The 21,312-nt window shown below is 41.0% G+C and overlaps 1 long non-coding RNA gene across 1 annotated transcript in view; it reads left to right on the top strand.

Moving 5' to 3' along the window:
* Window positions 1–13,391, top strand: part of LOC133069987 (uncharacterized) — a 32,523-nt gene extending 19,132 nt beyond the window's left edge. The window contains exons 2-4 of the long non-coding RNA XR_009696045.1: window positions 892–979; window positions 8,316–8,454; window positions 10,043–13,391. This is a non-coding gene — a long non-coding RNA (uncharacterized LOC133069987). The remainder of the gene's footprint in view (window positions 1–891; window positions 980–8,315; window positions 8,455–10,042) is intronic.
* The last annotated feature ends 7,921 nt before the right edge of the window (window positions 13,392–21,312 follow it).

Below are 21,312 nucleotides of genomic sequence, written 5' to 3'. Positions count from 1 at the left end.
AGGATTATTTTATTAGTTTTCTGATTGATCAACTTAGGGCAGCTGTCACTTCTGGAATTTGACCATAGACATTTTTCTTTTACTCCAGTGTTTTTCCAAGCAAATTTATCATGGAATCCTGAGAGTAAATAGAGGGTGCTGCCCTACGCATGATTGGTATCTGGCACAGTAGTGTCATAAGTAGGAATTGTCACTGGTGTGTTATTGTCTGAAAAACATAATTTAAACATGCCCACATCTGTGTTAGGAAACTTAACGGGTTTCTGTGGGCTAATTCTTCTGGACTCTCTGGAAAGATCTGAGATTGAGCTAACACAACCCATTGGATTTGAAGATTGTATCACTGTTAATTAGTTGGAAAGTTCCTCACAAAATGTGGGCCAAATGCAGAATGAGAGCAATGACCAGTAAAGTAGTGAGCTTTCAAGAAAAAAAAAACTGCATTAAAGCACATGTTCTATTTTGTGGTCAAACTAAGCTGATCTAATAGTCTCTGAGTACTTTTATTTTTCCCTTTACTGTTGGCCAATGTTTCAAGGTTTTGCATTTAAAATCAAAGAACACTTTTAAAATCTCAGGCTGCAAATGATCAGATGTGTAAGTGTTATTTTACAGAGACCAGTCTAATTTTCTAGGTGGTTAGAAATTTCAGTGTTGGTAAATCAGGCCCTTAGAAGGCTGGTGAGAACAGTGCTGCGGGTGATAAAGAACAGGGTGAAGGCGGGGATTTTGAAGACAGGAAATGTAAAATCCAAGAGCTCTTTCACATCAGTTCTGATCCTTTAACAATTCTAAGTTATTTGTTTCTCATATAGAATAAAAATTACATGATATTAAGCATATCACTGAGTTCAAGTAACATTTCTTACTTTTGCTTTCTTTCTTGAGCAGGTTGTCAAGTTGCTAAGCAACACAAGGTCTCAAGCAGTTGGAATATTGATGTCTAGCCTTCACCTAGACATGAAAGATATACAACATAGTAAGTGAAAAATGGGCTTCCCCTCTGGCTCAGCAGGTAAAGAATCCACCTGCAATGCAGGAGACAGTCTGCAATGTAGGAAATAAGAGTTCTATCCCTGGGTTGGGAAGACCCCCTGGAGAAGGAAATGACAGCCCACTCCAGTATTCTTGCCTGGGAAATCCCATGGACAAAGGAGCCTGGTAAGATACAGTCCAGGGGGTCACAAGAGTCAGATGCGACTTAGTGACTAAAACATCACCAAATGAGTAATAAAATTTCAGCTTTTGAATATTCAAATTTGGGCTGAAGTGGAAAAATTATTTCATCCTTAGATTTTCTGTGTATGTTGAGATTAGTGTGTTTCCTCTGAGTGCTACCAAACTTTCTGCCATGATTGTTTCTGAAAGGGTTATGGGTAATTTGACTCTTGTGTTACTTCTCTGTCTTCTTAAGAGCCTAATTCTCATGTGACATGTTTAGTCTGGATTAATGAGTACTTAACTTTTGATTCATAAGAAATGCTGGTCCCACCGTGCTCTGTACCTAATGGACTACTCCATGTCATGTCCAAAAAAGGACTGGTGAACACTCCTGAGATCCAGGTGTGGGCTGCGTCTCAGCCCCTGACAGTACCCGGGAGGATGGTCCACAGGAGAGGAAAATCTCTGAGTGTGAGCAAAAGATGTTTGCTGAGCTAACACAGCGAAGAGGAAGTAAACCTAAGACTTTCTAATAGATCAGCTAAAACCAGTGTAGGAGTTACAGGAAAGCATCTTTAGATTGTTGTTTTTAAAATGATCTTATGATTGGAGATGTCAAAGAGTAGACTGGATTGCCATAGGTAGTGATTAAACAAAAACTCAGAGCTGTTCAAGAGACTACATGATCATTTGTCTTAGACGTCTGTAAAGCAAAGAGGGGGTGATGTGGTGTGTTCTCTTCCTCCTCTGGTTCTGATAGGCTATGAGATGCTGAAGGAATCACTAAAGCAGCTTTATTATGTATAACTTTTTAGTGTGGACAAGTGGTCCCTCTTTTTTCAAGTCCTTGGATAACTAGAATGTAACCCCTAGGCTTCTCTACCCGTGTTATTTTTTCTAGTAACCATCAAAGATAGTTTCAAATTACTCTTGGCCGCTTGTATATTGTTAGTTATCCAGACCCATGGAAGCAGTGATATGGTAACCTTTTGTTATTTCTTTAATGATGTTGTTTTAATTTACATCTTTAACCAGGCTTATAAAATAAATTAGGATAACTTTTACCATTTTTATTTTTTTTATTTTATTTATTTATTTTTTTAAATGTTTTCTATAGTTTTATTTTGGTTATGATTGGATTTGGGAGATAAGTAGGGACTCTTTGCGACCCCATGGACAGTAGCCTGCACCAGGCTCCTCCATCCATGGGATTTTCTAGGCAAGAGTACTGGAGTGGGTTGCCATTTCCTTCTCCAACTTTTACCATTTTTAAAATGGTGTTTGTGTCAGTGTTTTAATACTCGACTCGACTCTGCTTTAGACAAATATCCCTATCAATATCATTCTATCACATTGTGCTGAAAGATACTGCCTAAAGGTGAATAAAGGAGTTAAATTTATATTCAAACATCCCTTGAGCTGTTCTGAGTCTTAGATTAGATTTAAAGCAGATTAAATTTTCCAACGGAATGCCAGTTTATGTAAACAAAATACGGTTTATAAATTGTGAAAAGATTTACTTGGCTTTCCAGCTTACCACTTTATGTATATGGATTCTATTTGGTTGGCTTAAAATAATGTGTGGAGTAACTCATAAATAGCACAAGCTTGGCATGCCCTGTCACTAGAGGAGTAGCTCAACCACAATTTAAATTTTTATTAAACTGCTTTGATGGTGAGGAGAGTTTCTCAAGCTGAAGCATTGGGGGCCATTGTCATGGAACAGGATGCAAAGGCAGATGCCAGGAAGGTTGGTGCAAATGTAGTTTGGGACCATGAATTTTAAATCATTATAACTAGGCTCAAACACATCTTTGTTAATCAAAATAGGAACCATTACAATCAATACATTTTTGCCATTGAGAAATAAGTTTGTTTATTCCTGTAGTGTAAAAATCTGTGCTTCAGGATTCGGTGAACTGTTGTAAAGCATTTCTGTATCCTGCTCCTTGTGGAAGTGTTTTCCCTGCAAAAAGTTGTTGAGATGCTTGAAGAAGTGGTAATCAGTTGGCAAGAGGTCAGGTGAATACGGTGGATGAGGCAAAACTTCACAGCCCAATTCCTTCAACTTCTGTAGCGTTGGTTGTGTGACGTGCAGTCGGGCGTTGTCGTAGAGAAGAACTGGGCCCTTTCTGTTGATTAGAACTGGCTGTGGGCTTTGCAGTTTTCAGTGCAGCTCACCCGTTTGCTGAGCATACTTCTCAGATGTAATGATTTTGCTGGGATTCCGAAAGCCATAGTGGATCAGACTGGTAGCAGACCACCAAACAGTGACCATGACCCTTTTTGGGTGCATGTTTGACTTTTGGAAGTGCTTTGAAATTTCTTCTTGGTCCAACCACTGAGCTGATTGTCACCAGCTGTCGTATAAAATCCACGTTTCATCACATGTCACAATCTGATCAAGAAATGGTTTGTTTTTGTTGTGTAGAATAAGAGAAAATGACACTTCAAAGTGACAATTTTTTTGATTTGTGGTCAGCTCATGAGGCATGCAATGGCATCACTAACTTGATGGACTTGAGTTTGAGCTCCAGGAGATGGTAAAGGACAGGGAGGCCTGGCATGATGCAGTCCATGGGGTCGCAGAGAGTCGGACACAACTGAGCAACTGAGCGACAACATGAGGCCCCCACTTGCCAAGCTTTTTCACCTTTCCATTTTGCTTCAAATGCTGCACAGTGGTAGAATGGTTGACGCTGAGTTCTTCAGCAACGTCTCGTGTAGTTGTAAGTCAGTCAGCTTTGATAGGCTCTCAAGTGGTCCTCGTCAGCTTGTAACGGCTGGCCACTCTACTTCTCATCTTCAAGGCTCTCGTCTCCTTTGCAACGCTTCTTGAACCACCATTGAACTGTATTAGCAGTTCCTGGGCCAAATGAGTTGTTATAACTTATATGTTATAAGTTGTCTGCACTGCTTTATAGCCCGTTATTTACTCAATAGGAAAATCACTTGAATTTGCTTTTTGTCTAACATCATTTCCCTAGTCTAAAATAAGTGTAAAGTAAACAGCAAGTAGTAAGTCATTAGCAAAAAAACATAAAGTGAAAAATGTGCATTAAGATGATGTATATATATATATATATATATATATACACACACACACACACACATATATATTCATAACCATAATTTATTTAGGATAAATAAGATAAACATAACCACATTTATTTAAGAATGTATTCTAATACCAAATGGCAAATTTTAACAGTGCAAAACTTGAATTACTTTTGTGTGTGTGTGTGTGTGTGTGTGTGTGTAGCAGAGTTTTATTACAGTGAAGAGGGGCAGAGAAAGCTTCTGACATAGACATCAGAAGGGGGCGGAGATTGCCTCCTTGCAAGTCTTTAGCAAGGGAGCTATATACTTTTTCAACTAGTTATTCCAATAAATCAGAAGAATGTCTCAAGGTTGTAAAAATTTTACCAGACCCACTCTCACAACTTACATTTTAAGATAACAGGATTATAACTTAACAATAGGAAGATCTTAGCAGGCCCACTTCCATAATATACATTTTAAGATAACAGGATTAGTCAGAAGGTTTTCAGGAAGGAGAAACTGTCCTCAAGCAGTTATATATATGTTGTTATATAATCTTTAGTACAGAGTCTAAGCTGAGTTGTGTTGTTGCTTAATCATCAGTTCAGGGCTTAAAGAAAGAAGTTTTATGTGACTAAGGCTAAGGAATGTAGAGAGAAAAAAAAAAAGACAATTTGTCCTTTCCTCTTCCTTGAGAATTGCAGACCCCTCTCTCCTCCTCAGGGACCCTGGACTTCTTAGCAACCTGCCTAAGAATTGACTCTCATCCCCCCTTTTCTTTTAGGAGCATTGTGTTGCCAGGGGAAAGGGGCGTCATTTTTGTTCCATAACTACTTCTGCTGTGATGGGGCACTGTCCCTAAATTGTTGAGGCAGTGTATTCCCCTAACCCTCATATTGAAGGTCTCTGACCCAGGGGCCCCAAATAATAGTTGAAGGAGGCTGCGGCACTCTAGGAGCCTGGACAACCATTTGTAACTTAAAAGCTTTCACATGGTTAGAAACAAGTCCAGGTACACAGTTACAGATGCAGGGAGCAAACAGTAAAAACAGAACAGTTAGAATGATTATGATTAAGACAGTTTTCCACCAACGGGGGCTAGTTAACATTTCCCAAAGTGAGGCGACTGAGGCTTCAGGAGAATCCATAGCCTGAATCATCTTGTTCATGTGTTTAGTAAAGTGAGTAACATTAGCGCTATATCTGGTATAGAGAACATCGTTAGAAATGCTGGGCTGGAAGAAGCACAAGCTGGAATCAAGATTGCCAGGAGAAATATCAATAACCTCAGATACGCAGGTGACACCACCCTTATGACAGAAAGTGAAGAAGAACTAAAGAGTCTCTTGATGAAAGGGAAAGAGGAGAGTGAAAAAGTTGGCTTAAAGCTCAACATTCAGAAAACTAAGATCATGGCATCTGGTCCCATCACTTCATGGCAAATAGATGGGGAAACAGTGGAAACACTGGCTGACTTTATTTTTCTGGGCTCCAAAATAACTGCGGATGGTGATTGCAGCCATGAAATGTAAAAAGTTATGACCATCCTAGACAGCATATTAAAAAGCAGAGAGATTACTTTGCCAACAAAGGTCCGTCTAGTCAAGGCTTTGGTTTTCCCAGTAGTCATGTATGGATGTGAGATTTGGATTATAAAGAAAGCTGAGTGCCGAAGAATTGATGCTTTTAAACTGTGGTGTTGGAGAAGACTCTTGAGAATCCCTTGGACTGCAAGGAGATCCAACCAGTCCATCCTAAAGGAAATCAACCCTGAATATTCATTGGAATGACTGATGTTGAAGCTGAAGCTCCTTTGGCCACCTGATGCGAAGGGCTGACTCATTGGAAAAGACCCTGATGCTGAGAAAGATTGAAGGCAGGAGGAGAAGGGGATGACTGTGGATGAGATGGTTGAATGGCATCACTGACTCAATGGACATGAGTTTGAGCGAGCTCCAGGAGTTGGTGATGGACGGGGAAGCCTGGCGTGCTGCAATCCTTGGGGTCGAGAAGAGTCAGACAGAACTCGGTGACTGAACTCAGCTGAACTGATAAGCCCATTGGAAGACCATTTCTCTCTGCACTAACCAGTGCATCAGTTTTTTTTTTTTAACCCCCCTGTTTACAGTGATAATAAGGTATTCCATGTTTATATATTTTTTAAAAATTTTTAATTGAAGGATAGTTGCTTTACAGAATTTTGTGGTTTTCTGTCATACATCAACAAGAATCAGCCATAGGTTAATTCATACTTTTCAAATACTCTTATAAAGTCTAGAAGCAAGATAAGTTACATAAGGGTTGATTGACAGGGCCGCTGGAGTGTGTAGCCTCAAGAAGAGAAGGGCGAGGGGAGGGGTGTGAGGGCAGATGTTCGAAAGGTGAGGAGAGGGCAGTACGTTTGTTGGGTGTTGCTCCAGAAGACAGAACAGGAACCTAGACATTTCATCCTGTGTGCCAAAGGCCTTTAACACTGAGAGCTTCCAGTAGAGAGGAGCTTATGCCAGCAGGTGTGACTTCCTGACAACCCCTGAGCAAGCCATCCTCAAAGCTCACTCCCTTTTTCTTTTTTCTTTTTGTATCTGATGGCACAACCCTGCCTCCTACATCCGAGTGGGTCTGACTAGAAGGGGCCGGCTCCTAGAAACAAGTTCATCCATTTCAAGGGGCAGGTGCTACGGGAATAGAAGTGGTGTCCAGTCCTGGGGGGAGGTCTTGTCTAGCAGGTGGGTGTCCGAAGAGGACAGCAGTGGACAGCTTGTGACTTAGGTGTGGGGCTGCCCACAAGATGTAGAAAGGGGATTAGGGCACCTGAAGCTAGGAGCTCCAGGAGCACGTGGCATGCAGCATGCACAGGACCAGTGCACTCTTGGTACAGCCTCCAAGTGGCTTCCAGGAGAGAGAAGGGGAAGGGAATGGCGGGATGGGAGACGAGGTTGTCAGCTGGAGATGGAGGCGTGAGCAGGAGTCATTGTACCAAAGTTGGGGGGCGGTAGAGAAGGTGGGCACAACGTGACAGGACCAAGCAAGGTGCCCCACCCCCTGGGCGAGCCCCCAGCAAACACACAGACATGTGCCCTCACACCTGTCCTCTGGTGGAACTCGGATCTGACACTGTGACTGATAGTCACCGTTGGACCTTCTGTCCGGCCTGAATTGCCAGCGTTGAGCCTGGCCCTTCCTCTTGGACTTCAGTTCCCCATGGAGGTGTATTTTCCTGCTTTCATGGAGAAAAGCTCGGTTTCTTACTGAGTTCGTCTGCGTATCTCTCTGTTAGAGTGTTCTGAGCTGTGGTATCTGTTGCTCATTCCCTCTCTTTTCCGGCTGTTTGCCCTGTAGAGGAGGAACATGGGTGCCTGAGAGAGGTTCCATGTTGTTACGTGTGACTGAGGGGACACGGGCTCCTGCATGTTGGTTCATAAGCTCAGAGTAGCTGGGGACCCAGCATTCCCAGTGAAGGAGGGACTGGCAACCCACTCCAGTATTCTTGGCTGGGAAATCCATGGATAGAGGAGTCTGGCAGGCTGCAGTCCAGGGGGTCACAAAGAGTCCGACATGACTGAGTGGCACCTCAACAACAGGGTTCCCAGAGAAAGCGTGATAGGCCTTCTCTTCTCTCGCTGAACGAGAGAACTCGGACAAACTTTCCACCAGGAAGGGACGGGGGACCAACCACCGTCTTCTCCAGCCTCATTGTTGTTCTTGTTCAGTCACTCAGTCGTGTCCGACCCTTTGCAGCCCTGTGGACTGCAGCACGCCAGGCTTCTCTGTCCTTCACTATCTCCCAGAGCTTGCGAAAACTCGTCCTTTGAGTCGGTGATGCCACCCAAACATCTTATCCTCTGTCGTCGCCTTCTTTTCTGGACCTCAGTCTTTCCCAGCATCAGGGTCTTTTCCAATGAGTTGGCTCTTCGCATCAGGTGGCCAGAATACTGGAGCTTCAGCATCAGTCCTTCCAGTGAATATTCAGGGTTGATTTCCTTTAAGATTGACTGGCTTGATCTCCTTGCTGTCCATGTTAATACTAGCTGTTTCTTGGCTGGAACAGACTGAGATCCTTGCCGTGGCCAGGTGTTAACATGTCTGTGGTGTCCTGTCCACCTTTCACTCAGGAGGAGGTTGCTGAGAAGCGAGAGCGTGCAAGATGAAGGCATGCAGAGAAGTTGGCAGTGGCGCAGGGCCAGGCACCCATGGAGCCCACCCAAGATGCAGGCACCCTTGAAATGAGTCCACAGGGAGAAGAGCCAAAAGGTACAGCTTTTCTCAGTAGTTTCCCCATCCTCGGTGATACGGATGGGATTTTTGCCAAAGTTGGAACACTCATCCTTCTGCTCTTGGGCTTTTAGCTTTGAAGGTAGCTTTCATCAGTATACTTCTATCCTTGGTGTTTCCTCGCTCAGTCTCAGCTAACAACAGTGTCTTCCTTGTCGCCTCTCTTTCTCAGCAGCTCCTGGATGCAGAGGGCATCTGGGCACTCATGGTCCTTCTGTTTCTGGCAGGTGATGAGCAGGAGGTGGAAAGTGAGACCCCCAAACCCGTGCCCTCGGAAGGAAGCGAGCAGGGGTCTTTTATCACCTTTGCTCGCGTGTTCAATGGTGTGGTGTGAAGAGGAAAGAGAATTTTTGTCCTGGGACCCAAATACAGTCCTCTTGAGTTTTTGCAGCAGGTCAGAACAGGAAGTAAAACATTGGTATACTGTTTCATGGTTCTGCTTTCTTGTTAGACTAGTGATTACCTTCTTGGTAGATGCGTTTGATCTCTAGGGAGGTGCATTTGAGTGAATCTGTATACTTCCTTTTGTATCACTTTGGTACCATTTAATAAACCTGTCTCAAATAATAGCATTTAGGAAGTTAGACTAGTACAAGAAGCAAGTTTTCAAACCTTACTTACTTAATTTATAAGGCTTTTCTAGAAATTCAAAGCTAGAGGAAAGAACTGAGAAGAACAGATGTCATGGTGGAGCCAGGACGATGCCAGGTGTTCAAGACATAAAAATCCAAAACCCAGGTGTCACGAGCCAAAGGCATGGGCGGTGAGCAGGTGATAGGCAGCGGTTTCTTGGCAGGCAGATCCCAGACATTGACCAAGAGGGTCTGACAGTCGGTGAACAGCCAGCATCTAGGTATGTCTGAACCAAAGGGGAAAGAAGAAACCACAAGCTAGAGCTCTAGAGCTAGAGCTTTGCTCTGTGAGTGTCGTGTGTCTTCTCGTCAGAGTCCCTGATGTTTCACAGCACGCTGTCTCCCACATTAACAGCCCAGCCTAGAATAGTGACTGGCCCTTACATGACATTTTTATGACATCTAACTACTCTTCAAAGTTATTCATTTTCCTGTGTTACTCAGCACTAGCACCAGCCCTTGTCAAATGCTCAAAGGACATTATAAGATTGTAATTGACATGACAACATAATAACGTTAAAGCTATTTTAAGTGATAATAGTAACAATGAGTGTTGAAATAATAGCACAGTGGTTCTGGTGTCCAACAGTGTCTGACACAGTTCATATAAATACTGGCAAAGAGTATGGGGATTTTCGTGTGTTAATATCGTGCTACCAGGTCACAGCAGAATTTATATTAGCCATAAAGTTTATGATTATGTGGAATTCTTGACAGGTTTTATGTATATGAGAAGTCTCGAGTTCAGAATTTACTCATAAACTGAGACTTGTTTTTATATCACACCGTTTCAGATCTGAATGTTTCAGGTTTACATGAAATGTGACTGCCCTATCTTACTTATGAATCAAAGTAACTTTGTAGGTATTAACCCAAACCTGTTTTCCTTTGACGTCTCCTAACTCAGCTTCTGTTCTTTTTTCTTTTTTGCCCAGGTGCCATTAGGCTTCTCAGCTCCATTAGAGGACCTTCCCACGCTCCCCCACGTGGCGTACCACACGTTGGAAAACCTGTACCTTCTGATGGGAAGGGAACTGGAAGACCTCGAGGAGGTGCCTCCAGGAAACGTGCTAGATAGGGTGGTGCTGTGTGTCACATCTGAGCTCCGTTCCGAGACGCGGCCTGACATGTCACCCGAAGCACGTGAGATCTCTGAGGGAAGTGACTTGGATCTCATTCTTGTTTTTTTGTTTGTTTATTTTGGGTTGTGTCCTTTGGTTTTAACCTAGTGCATCTCAGTATCAGCATGTACAGTAGTGCTGTGCTGCGCTTAGTCGCTCAGTCATGTCTGACTCTTTGTGACCCCGTGGACTGGAGCCCACCACGCTCTATCCACGGGGATTCTCCAGGCAAGAGTACTGGAGTGGGTTGCCATATCCTTCTCCAGGGGTTCTTCCTAACACAGGGATTGAACCCAGGTCTTCGTCATTGCAGGAGGATTCTTTACTGTCTAAGCCAGCAGGGAGGCCCAAGAATATTGGAGTATGCAGCCTATCCCTTCTCCAGGGGATCTTCCTGACTCAGGAATGGAACTGGGGTTTTCTGCATTGCAGGCAGATTTTTTTTTACCAGCTGAGCTACCAGGGAAGCCCATGTACAGCAGTAACTTGCTGTAAATTATGTTAGAAAAGAAAAAAAAAAGTAACTGCTTAAGAAATCTGTGAATAAACTGAGGTTCCATTCATTTGGGGATGAGAAAGAATTTCTGCTCACAGTAAAGTCGGTTCAGATGAATAAGACACTTCTGGTTTTAAAGTATCAGAAACTATTCTGATATAAGGGTCTGTCTTCTTCCAGGATTTTTTAATTCATTGAATGTTGTTTTATATTATAAATCCATACATACTGTTCCTCATCTCCATAATGTTCATTACTTCTTTGCGGACTTCACTTTTAAAGGTCCTCAGTGCAACCTTGAAGACTCAGATGAAGGAATTTCCCTTGGATCGTCATAGTCACTCTGAGTGTGATATGGAATGCTGGGTCCTGTTCTGAACCCTTGGAGAACTTGTCAGATGTAGAGCTATTTACGGGGGGACTCCTTGGGCTCCAGCTTCTTTTTATGTTTTAGAGAAATGGTCTAGACTGCTGGTCTGGAGCTGCTGGGTTTTGTCCACTTTAGTCCAAGAAATTTGCGTTTTGATGCTCCCTTGCAGAAATACATTATTAAAACTTTTTTTTTCATTGCTTTTTTGGGGGGCATGAATTTGTAGCCTCTCCTCAGTGTTACCCATTCTTTTCACCTCCTTTGGAAAATGCTGTTGAACCCTAACAATTGACATGACTTATGAGCTTCCATAACCAGCAAAACATTTTTTATCAGGAAGGACATGGGAAGATGAATAGAAAGCACTCTGTTTTTGTTTATAAGCCTTCCTTGTGATTCCTGTGTTCCTCACACTCAATTACTTTTGTTTCTTAAATGGAAGGTGAGGTGGAAGATCTCTAACACAACGTTCAAGTGAAAAGAGAAGTACTCAATAAGTGTTCAGCGTGTGGTTTCTGTCGTATGCCCTCCAGTTAAGGGTCGTTGTTTGTGCTCTTTCCCCAGCAGAGGTCAGGAACATGACGTGCAGCGGTTCTGGTTTCCTTCTGCCTATTTCTAGGTTGCCGTGTGCTGCTCAGCCCTGAGGCCAGCCGTGTTATGTCTCTCTCATCTGCCTCCCAAGGCAGCCGTAACCCTGCTGTCTGCAGGAGACCTACCACACATTCAAGCTTTCTTCATCTTGGAGAAGAGAGAAATACCTCATTCTCTTTTACTCATCTTTTGAAGTTATTTGGGAGCAGTGGTAGGAGCTAGGGTGTTGGTAAAGGTGCCCGTTGGTTAAGCATTTGTTTACCAAATTCAGTTGTTAAAAAAATAAGATGGACACATAACTTTGGGACAAAATGAATTAAAGAGAAAAGTGAGATATATTTTGTAGAAGCATTAGGGTTGTATTTAACTGCCAGTGATCAAAAACCAACTGCACAGTCTTCAGTTCCCCTCAATGGGAAGATTAGGGTAGAGGACGGAAAGTTGAGGACTGGTGCTGTGGCTGTCTTATGTCATCAGGGAGCAGGGTGCCTCTCTTCACCTGTTCGCAGTCCTAGGCATGGCGCTTTGTCCCCATGGAACCAAGATGGCATCTGCATCGACATTGCTGGCAGGAAGAGGGCACACGGGCCAAAGCCCTTCTCATAGCACTGATGTTTCATTTATTTTTGTGGTCATTAGTTTATTTATTTTGGATGATTTGGTTGATGTTACTTTAAAACCCTTTGGCAGTGACCACCCCATATATGGTCTATTAGACAGATATCTAAAATATCTCTTACTAAGAAGTGCTCATAAATAGAGGCTTTATACATCTCTCCTAAATATCAGTTGTCATGTGTGTTCTGATTATTCCATTATGCCAGCTTTCACCTCTCTCAGAAGGGGACTAGAAACTAAGATATGTTCGGGATGAAGAGGTCTGGTTTGCTCTGTGGAGTGATGAGGAAGTTCAGCGATTTGGATGTGGGAAGTGTGGGCAGGTGTGAAGCGGAGCTGGTGTTCAGCCAGCAGCCACTGGTGCCAGTCTTAATGTATGGAAACACCACAACCTGAGGTTGGAATAAGTAGGCACTGCTCCCCGACCCCCACTGCCTGGCACCTTTTTTCCCCCTGGACTTCCCCATAATCCAGAGCTAAAGGGTTAAATCTGGCACATCTGGTGTCCCTGTTGAGCAAGCACTGGTATTTTTATTTGGGAAGAAATGCCCTGTTAGTGACCAATGTATTATATATATCCTCGCTTCTTTGTGATTTTGTCATGTGGTCACCCCTAGCTGCAGTGAAAGCCAAAGGTTGAGTCTCTACAATAAGGCAGGGGATATGGGATGGTGAATGGTTTTTGAAGAGCTTGTCCACACTCTCAATCACATTTCCTCCACATTTGCCTGGTGTTGCCTAAAGCCCCTTCATTACGGTTCTGTTTCTTTACATTAGGGAGGAAGAGAAGTCTGCCAGAATGATTATAAGTGCAACATTGAAGGGATTGGGATCCAGCCAGCCACTTCAGCTTACCTTCTAAATTGAAGCATACAGAAATTGTTTTCTGTCTATTAACCTAGATCTATTCGAGCCCTGTGCTTGACTATAAAGCATGAGTTTACCAAAATTCTGCTCATAGTTCTGCCACTAACTAGTATATGGCCTCAGACCAACTGTATAACCTTTCTGGTCCCCAGCTTTCCAAAATAATTTGGACTAGAGTAATTTTTACTAACAATCTTATTGTAAAAATAGAACAGCTACTTTAATTTTTTTTCTAAGACTGTTACAGACTTTCAGAGCTTCTTTTATTATATTTATAATATATCCTAAACTTTAAGGGTAGAACATTAAACAGCATTGTATGGATACATTTTATTACTGTAGCTATAAAATATAAACAAAATTTTATGTACATCATGTTTCTAAGATACATACAAACTAATGTAAAAATAAAATACACACAAAATTCCAGTTTATAATTGCCATTATATTATGGCAGGTTGACATTTCAGTGAGGATAGAGTGAGATAAAATGCTTAGTACTTTGTCATGAAAATTGTCCCTGGATTATGTCAGTATACCACTGACTGAAAAAAAGTCCTAGACTAGATCATCTCCAAGGTCTCCTCTAGCTTTAACTTTTTAGGCTTGTGTTTTTTAAAGAAAAATCTACGTCAGTTATTAGGACATTTCTCTTCCTAGTATTCGTTAGAGGAACAGTAAACTTTTGATATGGTTACCAGGTTGAGTTGAGAACCCGTTTCAGTGGCTCCATCAGAACATCTTGAACTAGTTACCAGTTTGTAAGGCAAATTTCACTTGTTCGTTGATTTAAAAACTGGAGCATATGTAGCAGTAGCAGCAGTTTCATAAGCCAGGTGTTTAATACAACCTTTCAGAGTGAGGAGTAAGTTTAAGGCGGGACAGGGGTGTGTTAAGAGGTGAGAAGCAAACAGAACAAGAGAAAGTGGATTGCCAACAAGGGTGATAAATGCTGGGGTTCTAGCTATGGTTTCTAGAGTGAGTTGACTGAGACTGGGTATGCCAGCATAGTTGTTGTTGTTTACTGAAAAGTTTTCCTGTCATAGGGATGAGCAGGGAGCGGAGGGGGTAGGGGGGGAGTGGGATGGGGTGGGGTGGGGTGGGAATGAAAAGAAGAAACTGAATGGCCGAACATGGTTGAATTAATCTACATGTTCTAGTTATCTGTTACTGCAAAACAAACCACCCAAAGCCTAGTGGCTTAAAGCAAAGGCAGTCTTAAATTTTTCATGAATCTGCAATTCAGGCAGGTTTGGTGGGACAGCTCGTTTCCATGCTGCACCGTGTCAGCTGAAGTGCTCAAAGCCTGGGCACTGGAATCACGTGAAGGTGCTTGTCACTCACATGTCTGCTGACTGATGCTGTCTATTGGCTGGGACCTTGTGTGGATGTGGCACTAGCGCTGGAACGTGTGACCTTTCCACGTGGCTACTTGGCTTCCTTGCAGCACACCAATAGGGTTCTGCAGCTGAGCATCCCAGGAGGAAACTACATCAACCTCTGTGGCCTAGCCCTTAATGCCTTCAGCCTCATTTTTGCCACATTTTCTTCATTAAGAGGTAAGAGTCACTAAGCCTGGCCCAGACTCACAGGGAGGGAACTAACTCCACCTTCAATGGGAGATACGTCAGAGAATTCGAGGACATGTTTTAAGATGACCACACCATGGATCAAAGGTGATTTCTTCTTTCTTTTTATATTGTTGCAGGCCTGTGGCTGGACACATACTACAAATTGAGACAGCAATGTTTATAGTGATCAGGCATGCCTGTTAACTTCATCTTTTTTGTTCTTGTTAACTTAGAGTAAAAGGTGCAGTTCTTATTTTAATAAGAAAATCATAGAGTGGTATGACTGATACCCATGTGCTTTTTATCCAAAATGATACCGAGTCAGATTTATCAGCTGCAGATGAAAATTTTTTGTTGGAGAAGGAAATGAAAACATTATATGACATTCTTGAGCAAGTCAGTGTATAGAGTCAAAGTCTAAAGTAAAATTCTTTTACTGGCACTTGAAAAATGCAGATTTCACATTTGAACTCAGCTATAACTCACTTGGAATACTTACACCATCTTATAAGTGTGGTTAGATTTTATGGCCTGGAAATAGTCAGTTGAAAGTTGAAAATCATGTAACTCCAACCTGATGTTTGAAAAGTTGATAGAGATGGGACTGCAGAGACCTTACCAGGTTGAAGACACAATAGTCTTTTGTTCAGTTTTCTGCTGAGAGTATCTCTAAAAACAGAAGTTTGCTCCAGGCTCCTATTAAAATGTGAGGGGAAATTGAATTAGGATTCCAAATCTTTAGCTTTCTCTCGTGCACTTTTAGATCTCTTCCATGTGGTTAACTCTTTAACATTTCAGGGGCATATTCCAAGAGGAAACATGACAGTTCTCTTTTTTCAACATAAAGAAAATAAATATTAATTAATAATATTAATTATTTTCTGAAATAGTTTTAGTTTTGCCATGGTTGTTTGCTGGGTTGGTAGGAAGTCAGTATGCATTGAATGGGGAGAGAGTGTTTGTGTGTATCCTTACTCATGTGGGGTGACTGAAGAGTCAGAAACCTTTGAAGAGTTTTGTTAGCAGATTTGATTTGATTGTTTCAAGGGAAAGCTCAGCATTTGGTGACTCTTAAGCCTTTGTAGTACTTTTGTAATACTTTAAATTCACTTACTAGTGGATTTCTTTTAAATATACTTACTATCACATTTCCACTTGGAAAGAATAACCAGCAGCCTTACTATTCATTTCTTAGTATTAATAGTTTCAGCTGATTTTTAATAGCTTTTGTTTTATAGATGGTAATTTATTCTCCGATTTTGTAATAGTTGTCTTATTTCTTTTTATTTTTATATTGCCTGTAAAGGTATGGTAAATAATAATAGTTATAGCTGCTCATCTGTCTTGTTCCTTCCTGACTTTAATGGAAATATTCTTAGTATGTTAGTTACAGGTTTGCTGATGCCCAAAGATTCATATTTTTTAATCATGCTAGGAAAGTTCTGGGATTTTTGAAAATCAGGAATAAATACTTAAATCTTACTGATGCATTCTCAGCATCTGAAGACAGGCTTATAGAGCTTTCCTCCTTGCTATAATTGATATCATAAGTTATATTTAATTATTTCCTGATTATTAAGATGTCCTTGTGTATCTGGAAGAAAATAATACTTGAGCATTGCGTATTTTCTTCATACACTGTTCTATTCAATTTTCCAGTATTTCATCCAGACTTTTCTTGTATGATTAATAAAATTGCCATTATTTTCTTTGTGTCATGGTGATTCCAAAATGGGACACTTCCATCTTTTCTCCCCTCTAGGACTATACTGTTCAGTTGTTAGCCATTTGCCATATGCCATTAAAGAGCAGAATCAGATAACATTAAGAAAACTTACTTCATCAGATGCACCAGTCACATTTCACGAACTCAGTAACCACATGTTACTAATGGCTACCATTTTGGACAGTGTCATTCTGGAGAAATTTCTATACAATGTGATAATCATCTTTTCTTTGAAAGTTTTCAAATAGTTCACTGGTAAATCATCTTGGCAGGGCACATAAAAAGTCTGATTCTTTCAATCCAGTAGAATGTCTTTCTCATAATCAGTTCTGCGTTTGTGTTTTATTTCTTCACTGTATAAGTTTGTCTTTTAAGGTTTTTTTTTTAAAAAGTTTTCAGTGTACTGTGGGTCACAACAGAGATCTGTTTGAGAAGGGCAGAGAAGCCAAGTAAGAATTCTCTCTCACATAGGGATAGCCACCAAGTCTTTTTTTAAAAATCTCTACATGTGTATACTTAGGTTTTAAATTGTGATGAAAATGTAGTTACACAAAATTTACCTTCTTAATGATTTTTAAATGTAAATTGGTAATTTTTTTTTTTTTCTGTGCTGCACAGAGTGCAGGATCTCAGTTTCCTGGTGAGGGATCGAATCTGTGCCCCCAGCAGGGGAAGTGCACATCCTTAACCACTGGACCACAATGGAAATCCCTGTCATATATTTTTAATTAAAAAAATCGTATTTTCTGTACAGTTTTATAGCCTGTTTATTTTTCTCTTTGAGATAATCTCTTCTCAGAACATTTATAACTTTTCCCCTTTTGTTTCAGTACATTTTCTGTAACTCTTAGAACAATGTTGAAGAGTAGTGTAAGAGTAGTGTCTTATTTCTTTTAAGGTAGAGGAATTCCTGTAAACATTTTAGTGTTTCCATGAGATTGGATTTGGATAGTCTATATGATGAAAATAAAGTATCCTCTTGTTTCTGCTTACTAGATAAATTTTTAAATGTGGGTTGATGTTGAGATTTATCAAGCAGTGTTTTCCATATCTTTCAGGTGATAGATATTTCTCTCTTTTGATCCACTTATATTGTGAATTACTTTAACATGTTTTCTAATATCAAACCAGCTTTATATTCCAGGGATAAACTATTTGATGAGTGTATTTCAGTATGTTAATAGAACAGTGAATTCAATTTTTTGGTAGTTTTTTCTGTAAAATGTTTATAGTGTTTGTAAGTTTGCCCAGTCTATAGTTATAAGTTATAGATATAAGTCTGATACTTATATCAGCTTCATACTAAGATATATGAAGGAATAACAAATTAGGGGATATTTTCATTGTTTCTTGTTTTGCAGAACAGTTTTATCAGCACAAGAATTTTTTGGCCCTTAGATTTGATTAAACCTCATGAAAGCAACTTATACCTGCTTCGGCACAGATTTGATCCCTCACCAGGAAACTAAGATCCTACACTCTGTGCAGCACAGCAAAAAAAAAAACAAACAAACAAAACCAATTTACATTTAAAAGAAATTTATACCTGGTTGGTTGTTAGGTTGTCATTCGATAATGTTATCAATTGTTGCCATCTCTTTCTTTTTTATTTAGAAGAGTTGGTTCATCTTTTTTTCTTTTTTTTCCAAGTGAAAGTATTCATAGCCTGAATCTTACTGATAACTTTGGCTGGATTTCTTTAGTTTTATATACAGCATTCTTTTTATTATTACATTTTTATGCGTCCTCTAATTCAGCACTTTTCAACCTGTGTACTGCAGTTGCACTTAATAAATGTGACAGGCTGTTACTCCTTTTAGCCTCGAGGCAGCTGAGCAGGTATGGGATGGCTGGAGTCCTCTTGTCTATTACCTCGGATGGAATTGTTACAATATGGTTTAGTAAAATGCTCATTTTCAGATGTGTCTGTCGAATCTACATTTTTACTCACTGGAATAACTGGCTAAAACTGCATAACATCTTTTGAATAGGTGAAAGTGAAAGTGAAGTCGCTCTGTCGTGTCCGACTCTTTGCGACCCCATGGACAGTGGAGCCCTGCAGACTCCACTGTCCATGGGATTTTCTAGGCAAGAGTACTGGAGTGGGTTGCCATTTCTTTCTCCAGGGACTCTTCCTGACCCAGGAATCGACCCAGATCTCCCTCATTGTAGACAACACTTTACCATCTGAGCCACCAGGAAAGTCCTGAATAGGTAGATGAATACAACTTCATAACCTAAACATTGACTGTTAATTAGCCTGCTACCACTCTAGACATCATATGAGAACAAACGAGTATGTGAAGGGTATCCATCTCCAAATACTATATTTCTCTTTTACTCTTACATGGCAGTTATAGAGACTTGCTTGTCAGAGGAAATAAAGGAACAGATAATTGAAATGATTTTTGCTGAAGTTTTTCAGTAAAGAAGGCAAGCTGTGGATTAATAGTCTGAAGGAATGGTTGGATGAAAGCAAAGGGGGAGAGAGAGAGAGAGAGAGAGAGAGAGTGTGTGTGTGTGTGTGTGTGTGTGTGTGTGTGTGTGAGAGAGAGAGAGATACAGTTCAATGATAGTTGTTTTTCAGAATGAAAAAGAGGTCGTGAAAGGGGAAAGATGAAGGATGCAGTGACATGTTCCAGTGGTGAGTGGTAGGTAGAATATAACCTCTCCAACTCAACAGTATGAAAGACCTGGTTGACTGTAAGAGGAAGGAAGACTTGGAAAATTTCAAAGCATGTGATAACTTATGGAGAAACCACAGTGAACTTTTGCTAGCTGTTAGATCATAGGATTGTACCCTCTCCAGTATTCTTACCTGGAGAACCCCATGGACAGAGGAGTCTGGCAGGCTACAGTCCTGTCTGAGTGGCTACAGTCCACTCAGTCCACGACTGAGTGACTGAACAACCACAACATAGGATTCTATCCTGACTAGATGGGGCTGCTAGATGGTTTGGGAAGAAGTGGAGATGGGATGTTTAGTGAAGATTGCTCAGATGTGGCAGTAGAAATTTGCCCTGAGTCTAGTGCCCGTCAGGGAGGGACTGTAGACTGTTCTTAGACATTTCGGAGCTGCCCCAGGTGTAAACCTGGAGGAAATACCCCTGAGACCTAGTTGGCAGGGAAGGGGCGAGCTCACCTATCACTGAGCCACCTCCACAGACTCAGCTCATCAGCTTGTCGCGGTTTCCTCATTTCTGTGTCATTTTGGCCCTACCTGCCAAGCGTATTTCAGATACAGTTATGGAAAAAGTGAACAATTGTATTTAGAACTTACCCATAATAGTAAATGTACTGCAAGTCATATGCCACTGCAGGTGATATTGGAAACATACTTGTGAACTGAATCTGCATAATTTTCATGCCAACACTGGGGAGGCTAGGGAAGTCAGAGCTTGGAAGTTAGCTAAGCTGCCAAGATACTAACAAATCAAATGTTAGATATAGGAAGTAGGAAAGAGTAGGTGGTAATGGATGAAGCAAAGGTCAAGTTTAAAAAACTGACAGTGAGGCCTTGGCCCTCTTAATGTTTTCAATGCCTGCCAGAATGGGGAAATAATTTGACTTCTGTAAATGGCTTATGCAGTTTAGGAAGATATCTGTGAAGAGTCACACAGTAGTCTGGTTGACAAGGCCAAATTCAGTTTTGCCCAGCTGATGGCTGGCTGTCAGGATACACTCATATACCCCTGAATTGATACCCTCCATTGGCATACAACTTGGCATATGTATCAAGAGTTTTAAAGATAATTACACCCTGGAAAATCATCATATTCTTTGACTGAAAAGTGCTACCTTTATGAATGATTTGGAGGGAAATTATTAATATTGTATACAAAGATTTGGCTATGAAGATATTTATTATAGTCTTAGGAGAGAGGGTAAATGGTTTAATAGAATTTTTAATTTTTTTTTTCCGAAAAGGAAGTATTTGTAAAGACTCTTGAAATAGTTTGAAGTGATTTTGAGTGATAACAGTTACTGTGGATTTTGAGTGGTGGCAGTAATTATAAAGGCTCAAAATCTCTTGGTTTTTTCAGAAAAGACAAACTGTGGTTGAGAGGAAGATGTGATGTTGGAGGGAGAAATATGTTTCTAGTATGACTTAACTGTGGCAGACTCATTAGATGTGAATGTAATCAAGGAAATGCATATATTTTTCAATCATGATAGCTGTCAGAATGGTGAAATTCCTAAAATCTGGCAATATCCTATGTTGTAGGGATGAGGCCTTGGAAACATTTATAACCTTCTGATGTAATTTGTACATTGGTATAACCACTTTGAAGAACAGGTGACAGCAAGACACCAGTTTTTTTTTTCCATTTATTTTTATTAGTTGGAGGCTAATTACTTTACAATATTGCAGTGGGTTTTGTCATACATTGACATGAATCAGCCATGGTTTTACATGTATTCCCCATCCCGATCCCCCCTCCCACCTCCCTCTCTACCTGCTCCCTCTGGGTCTTCCCAGTGCACCAGGTCCGAGCACTTGTCTCATGCATCCAACCTGGGCTGGTGATCTGTTTCACCCTAGATAATATACATGTTTCGATGCTGTTCTCTCGAAACATCCCACCCTCACCTTCTCCCACAGAGTCCAAAAGTCTGTTCTGTACAACTGTGTCTCTTTTTCTGTTTTGCATATAGGGTTATCATTACCATCTTTCTAAATCCCATATATATGTGTTAGTATGCTGTAATGTTCTTTATCTTTCTGGCTTACTTCACTCTGTATAATGGGCTCCAGTTTCATCCATCTCATTAGGACTGATTCAAATGAATTCTTTTTAACGGCTGAGTAATATTCCATGGTGTATATGTACCACAGCTTCCTTA

This window comes from Dama dama, chromosome 15 (genome assembly GCF_033118175.1).
Source record: "Dama dama isolate Ldn47 chromosome 15, ASM3311817v1, whole genome shotgun sequence".
Lineage (NCBI taxonomy): Eukaryota > Metazoa > Chordata > Mammalia > Artiodactyla > Cervidae > Dama > Dama dama.
This window is presented reverse-complemented; position numbering and strand designations above follow the sequence as displayed.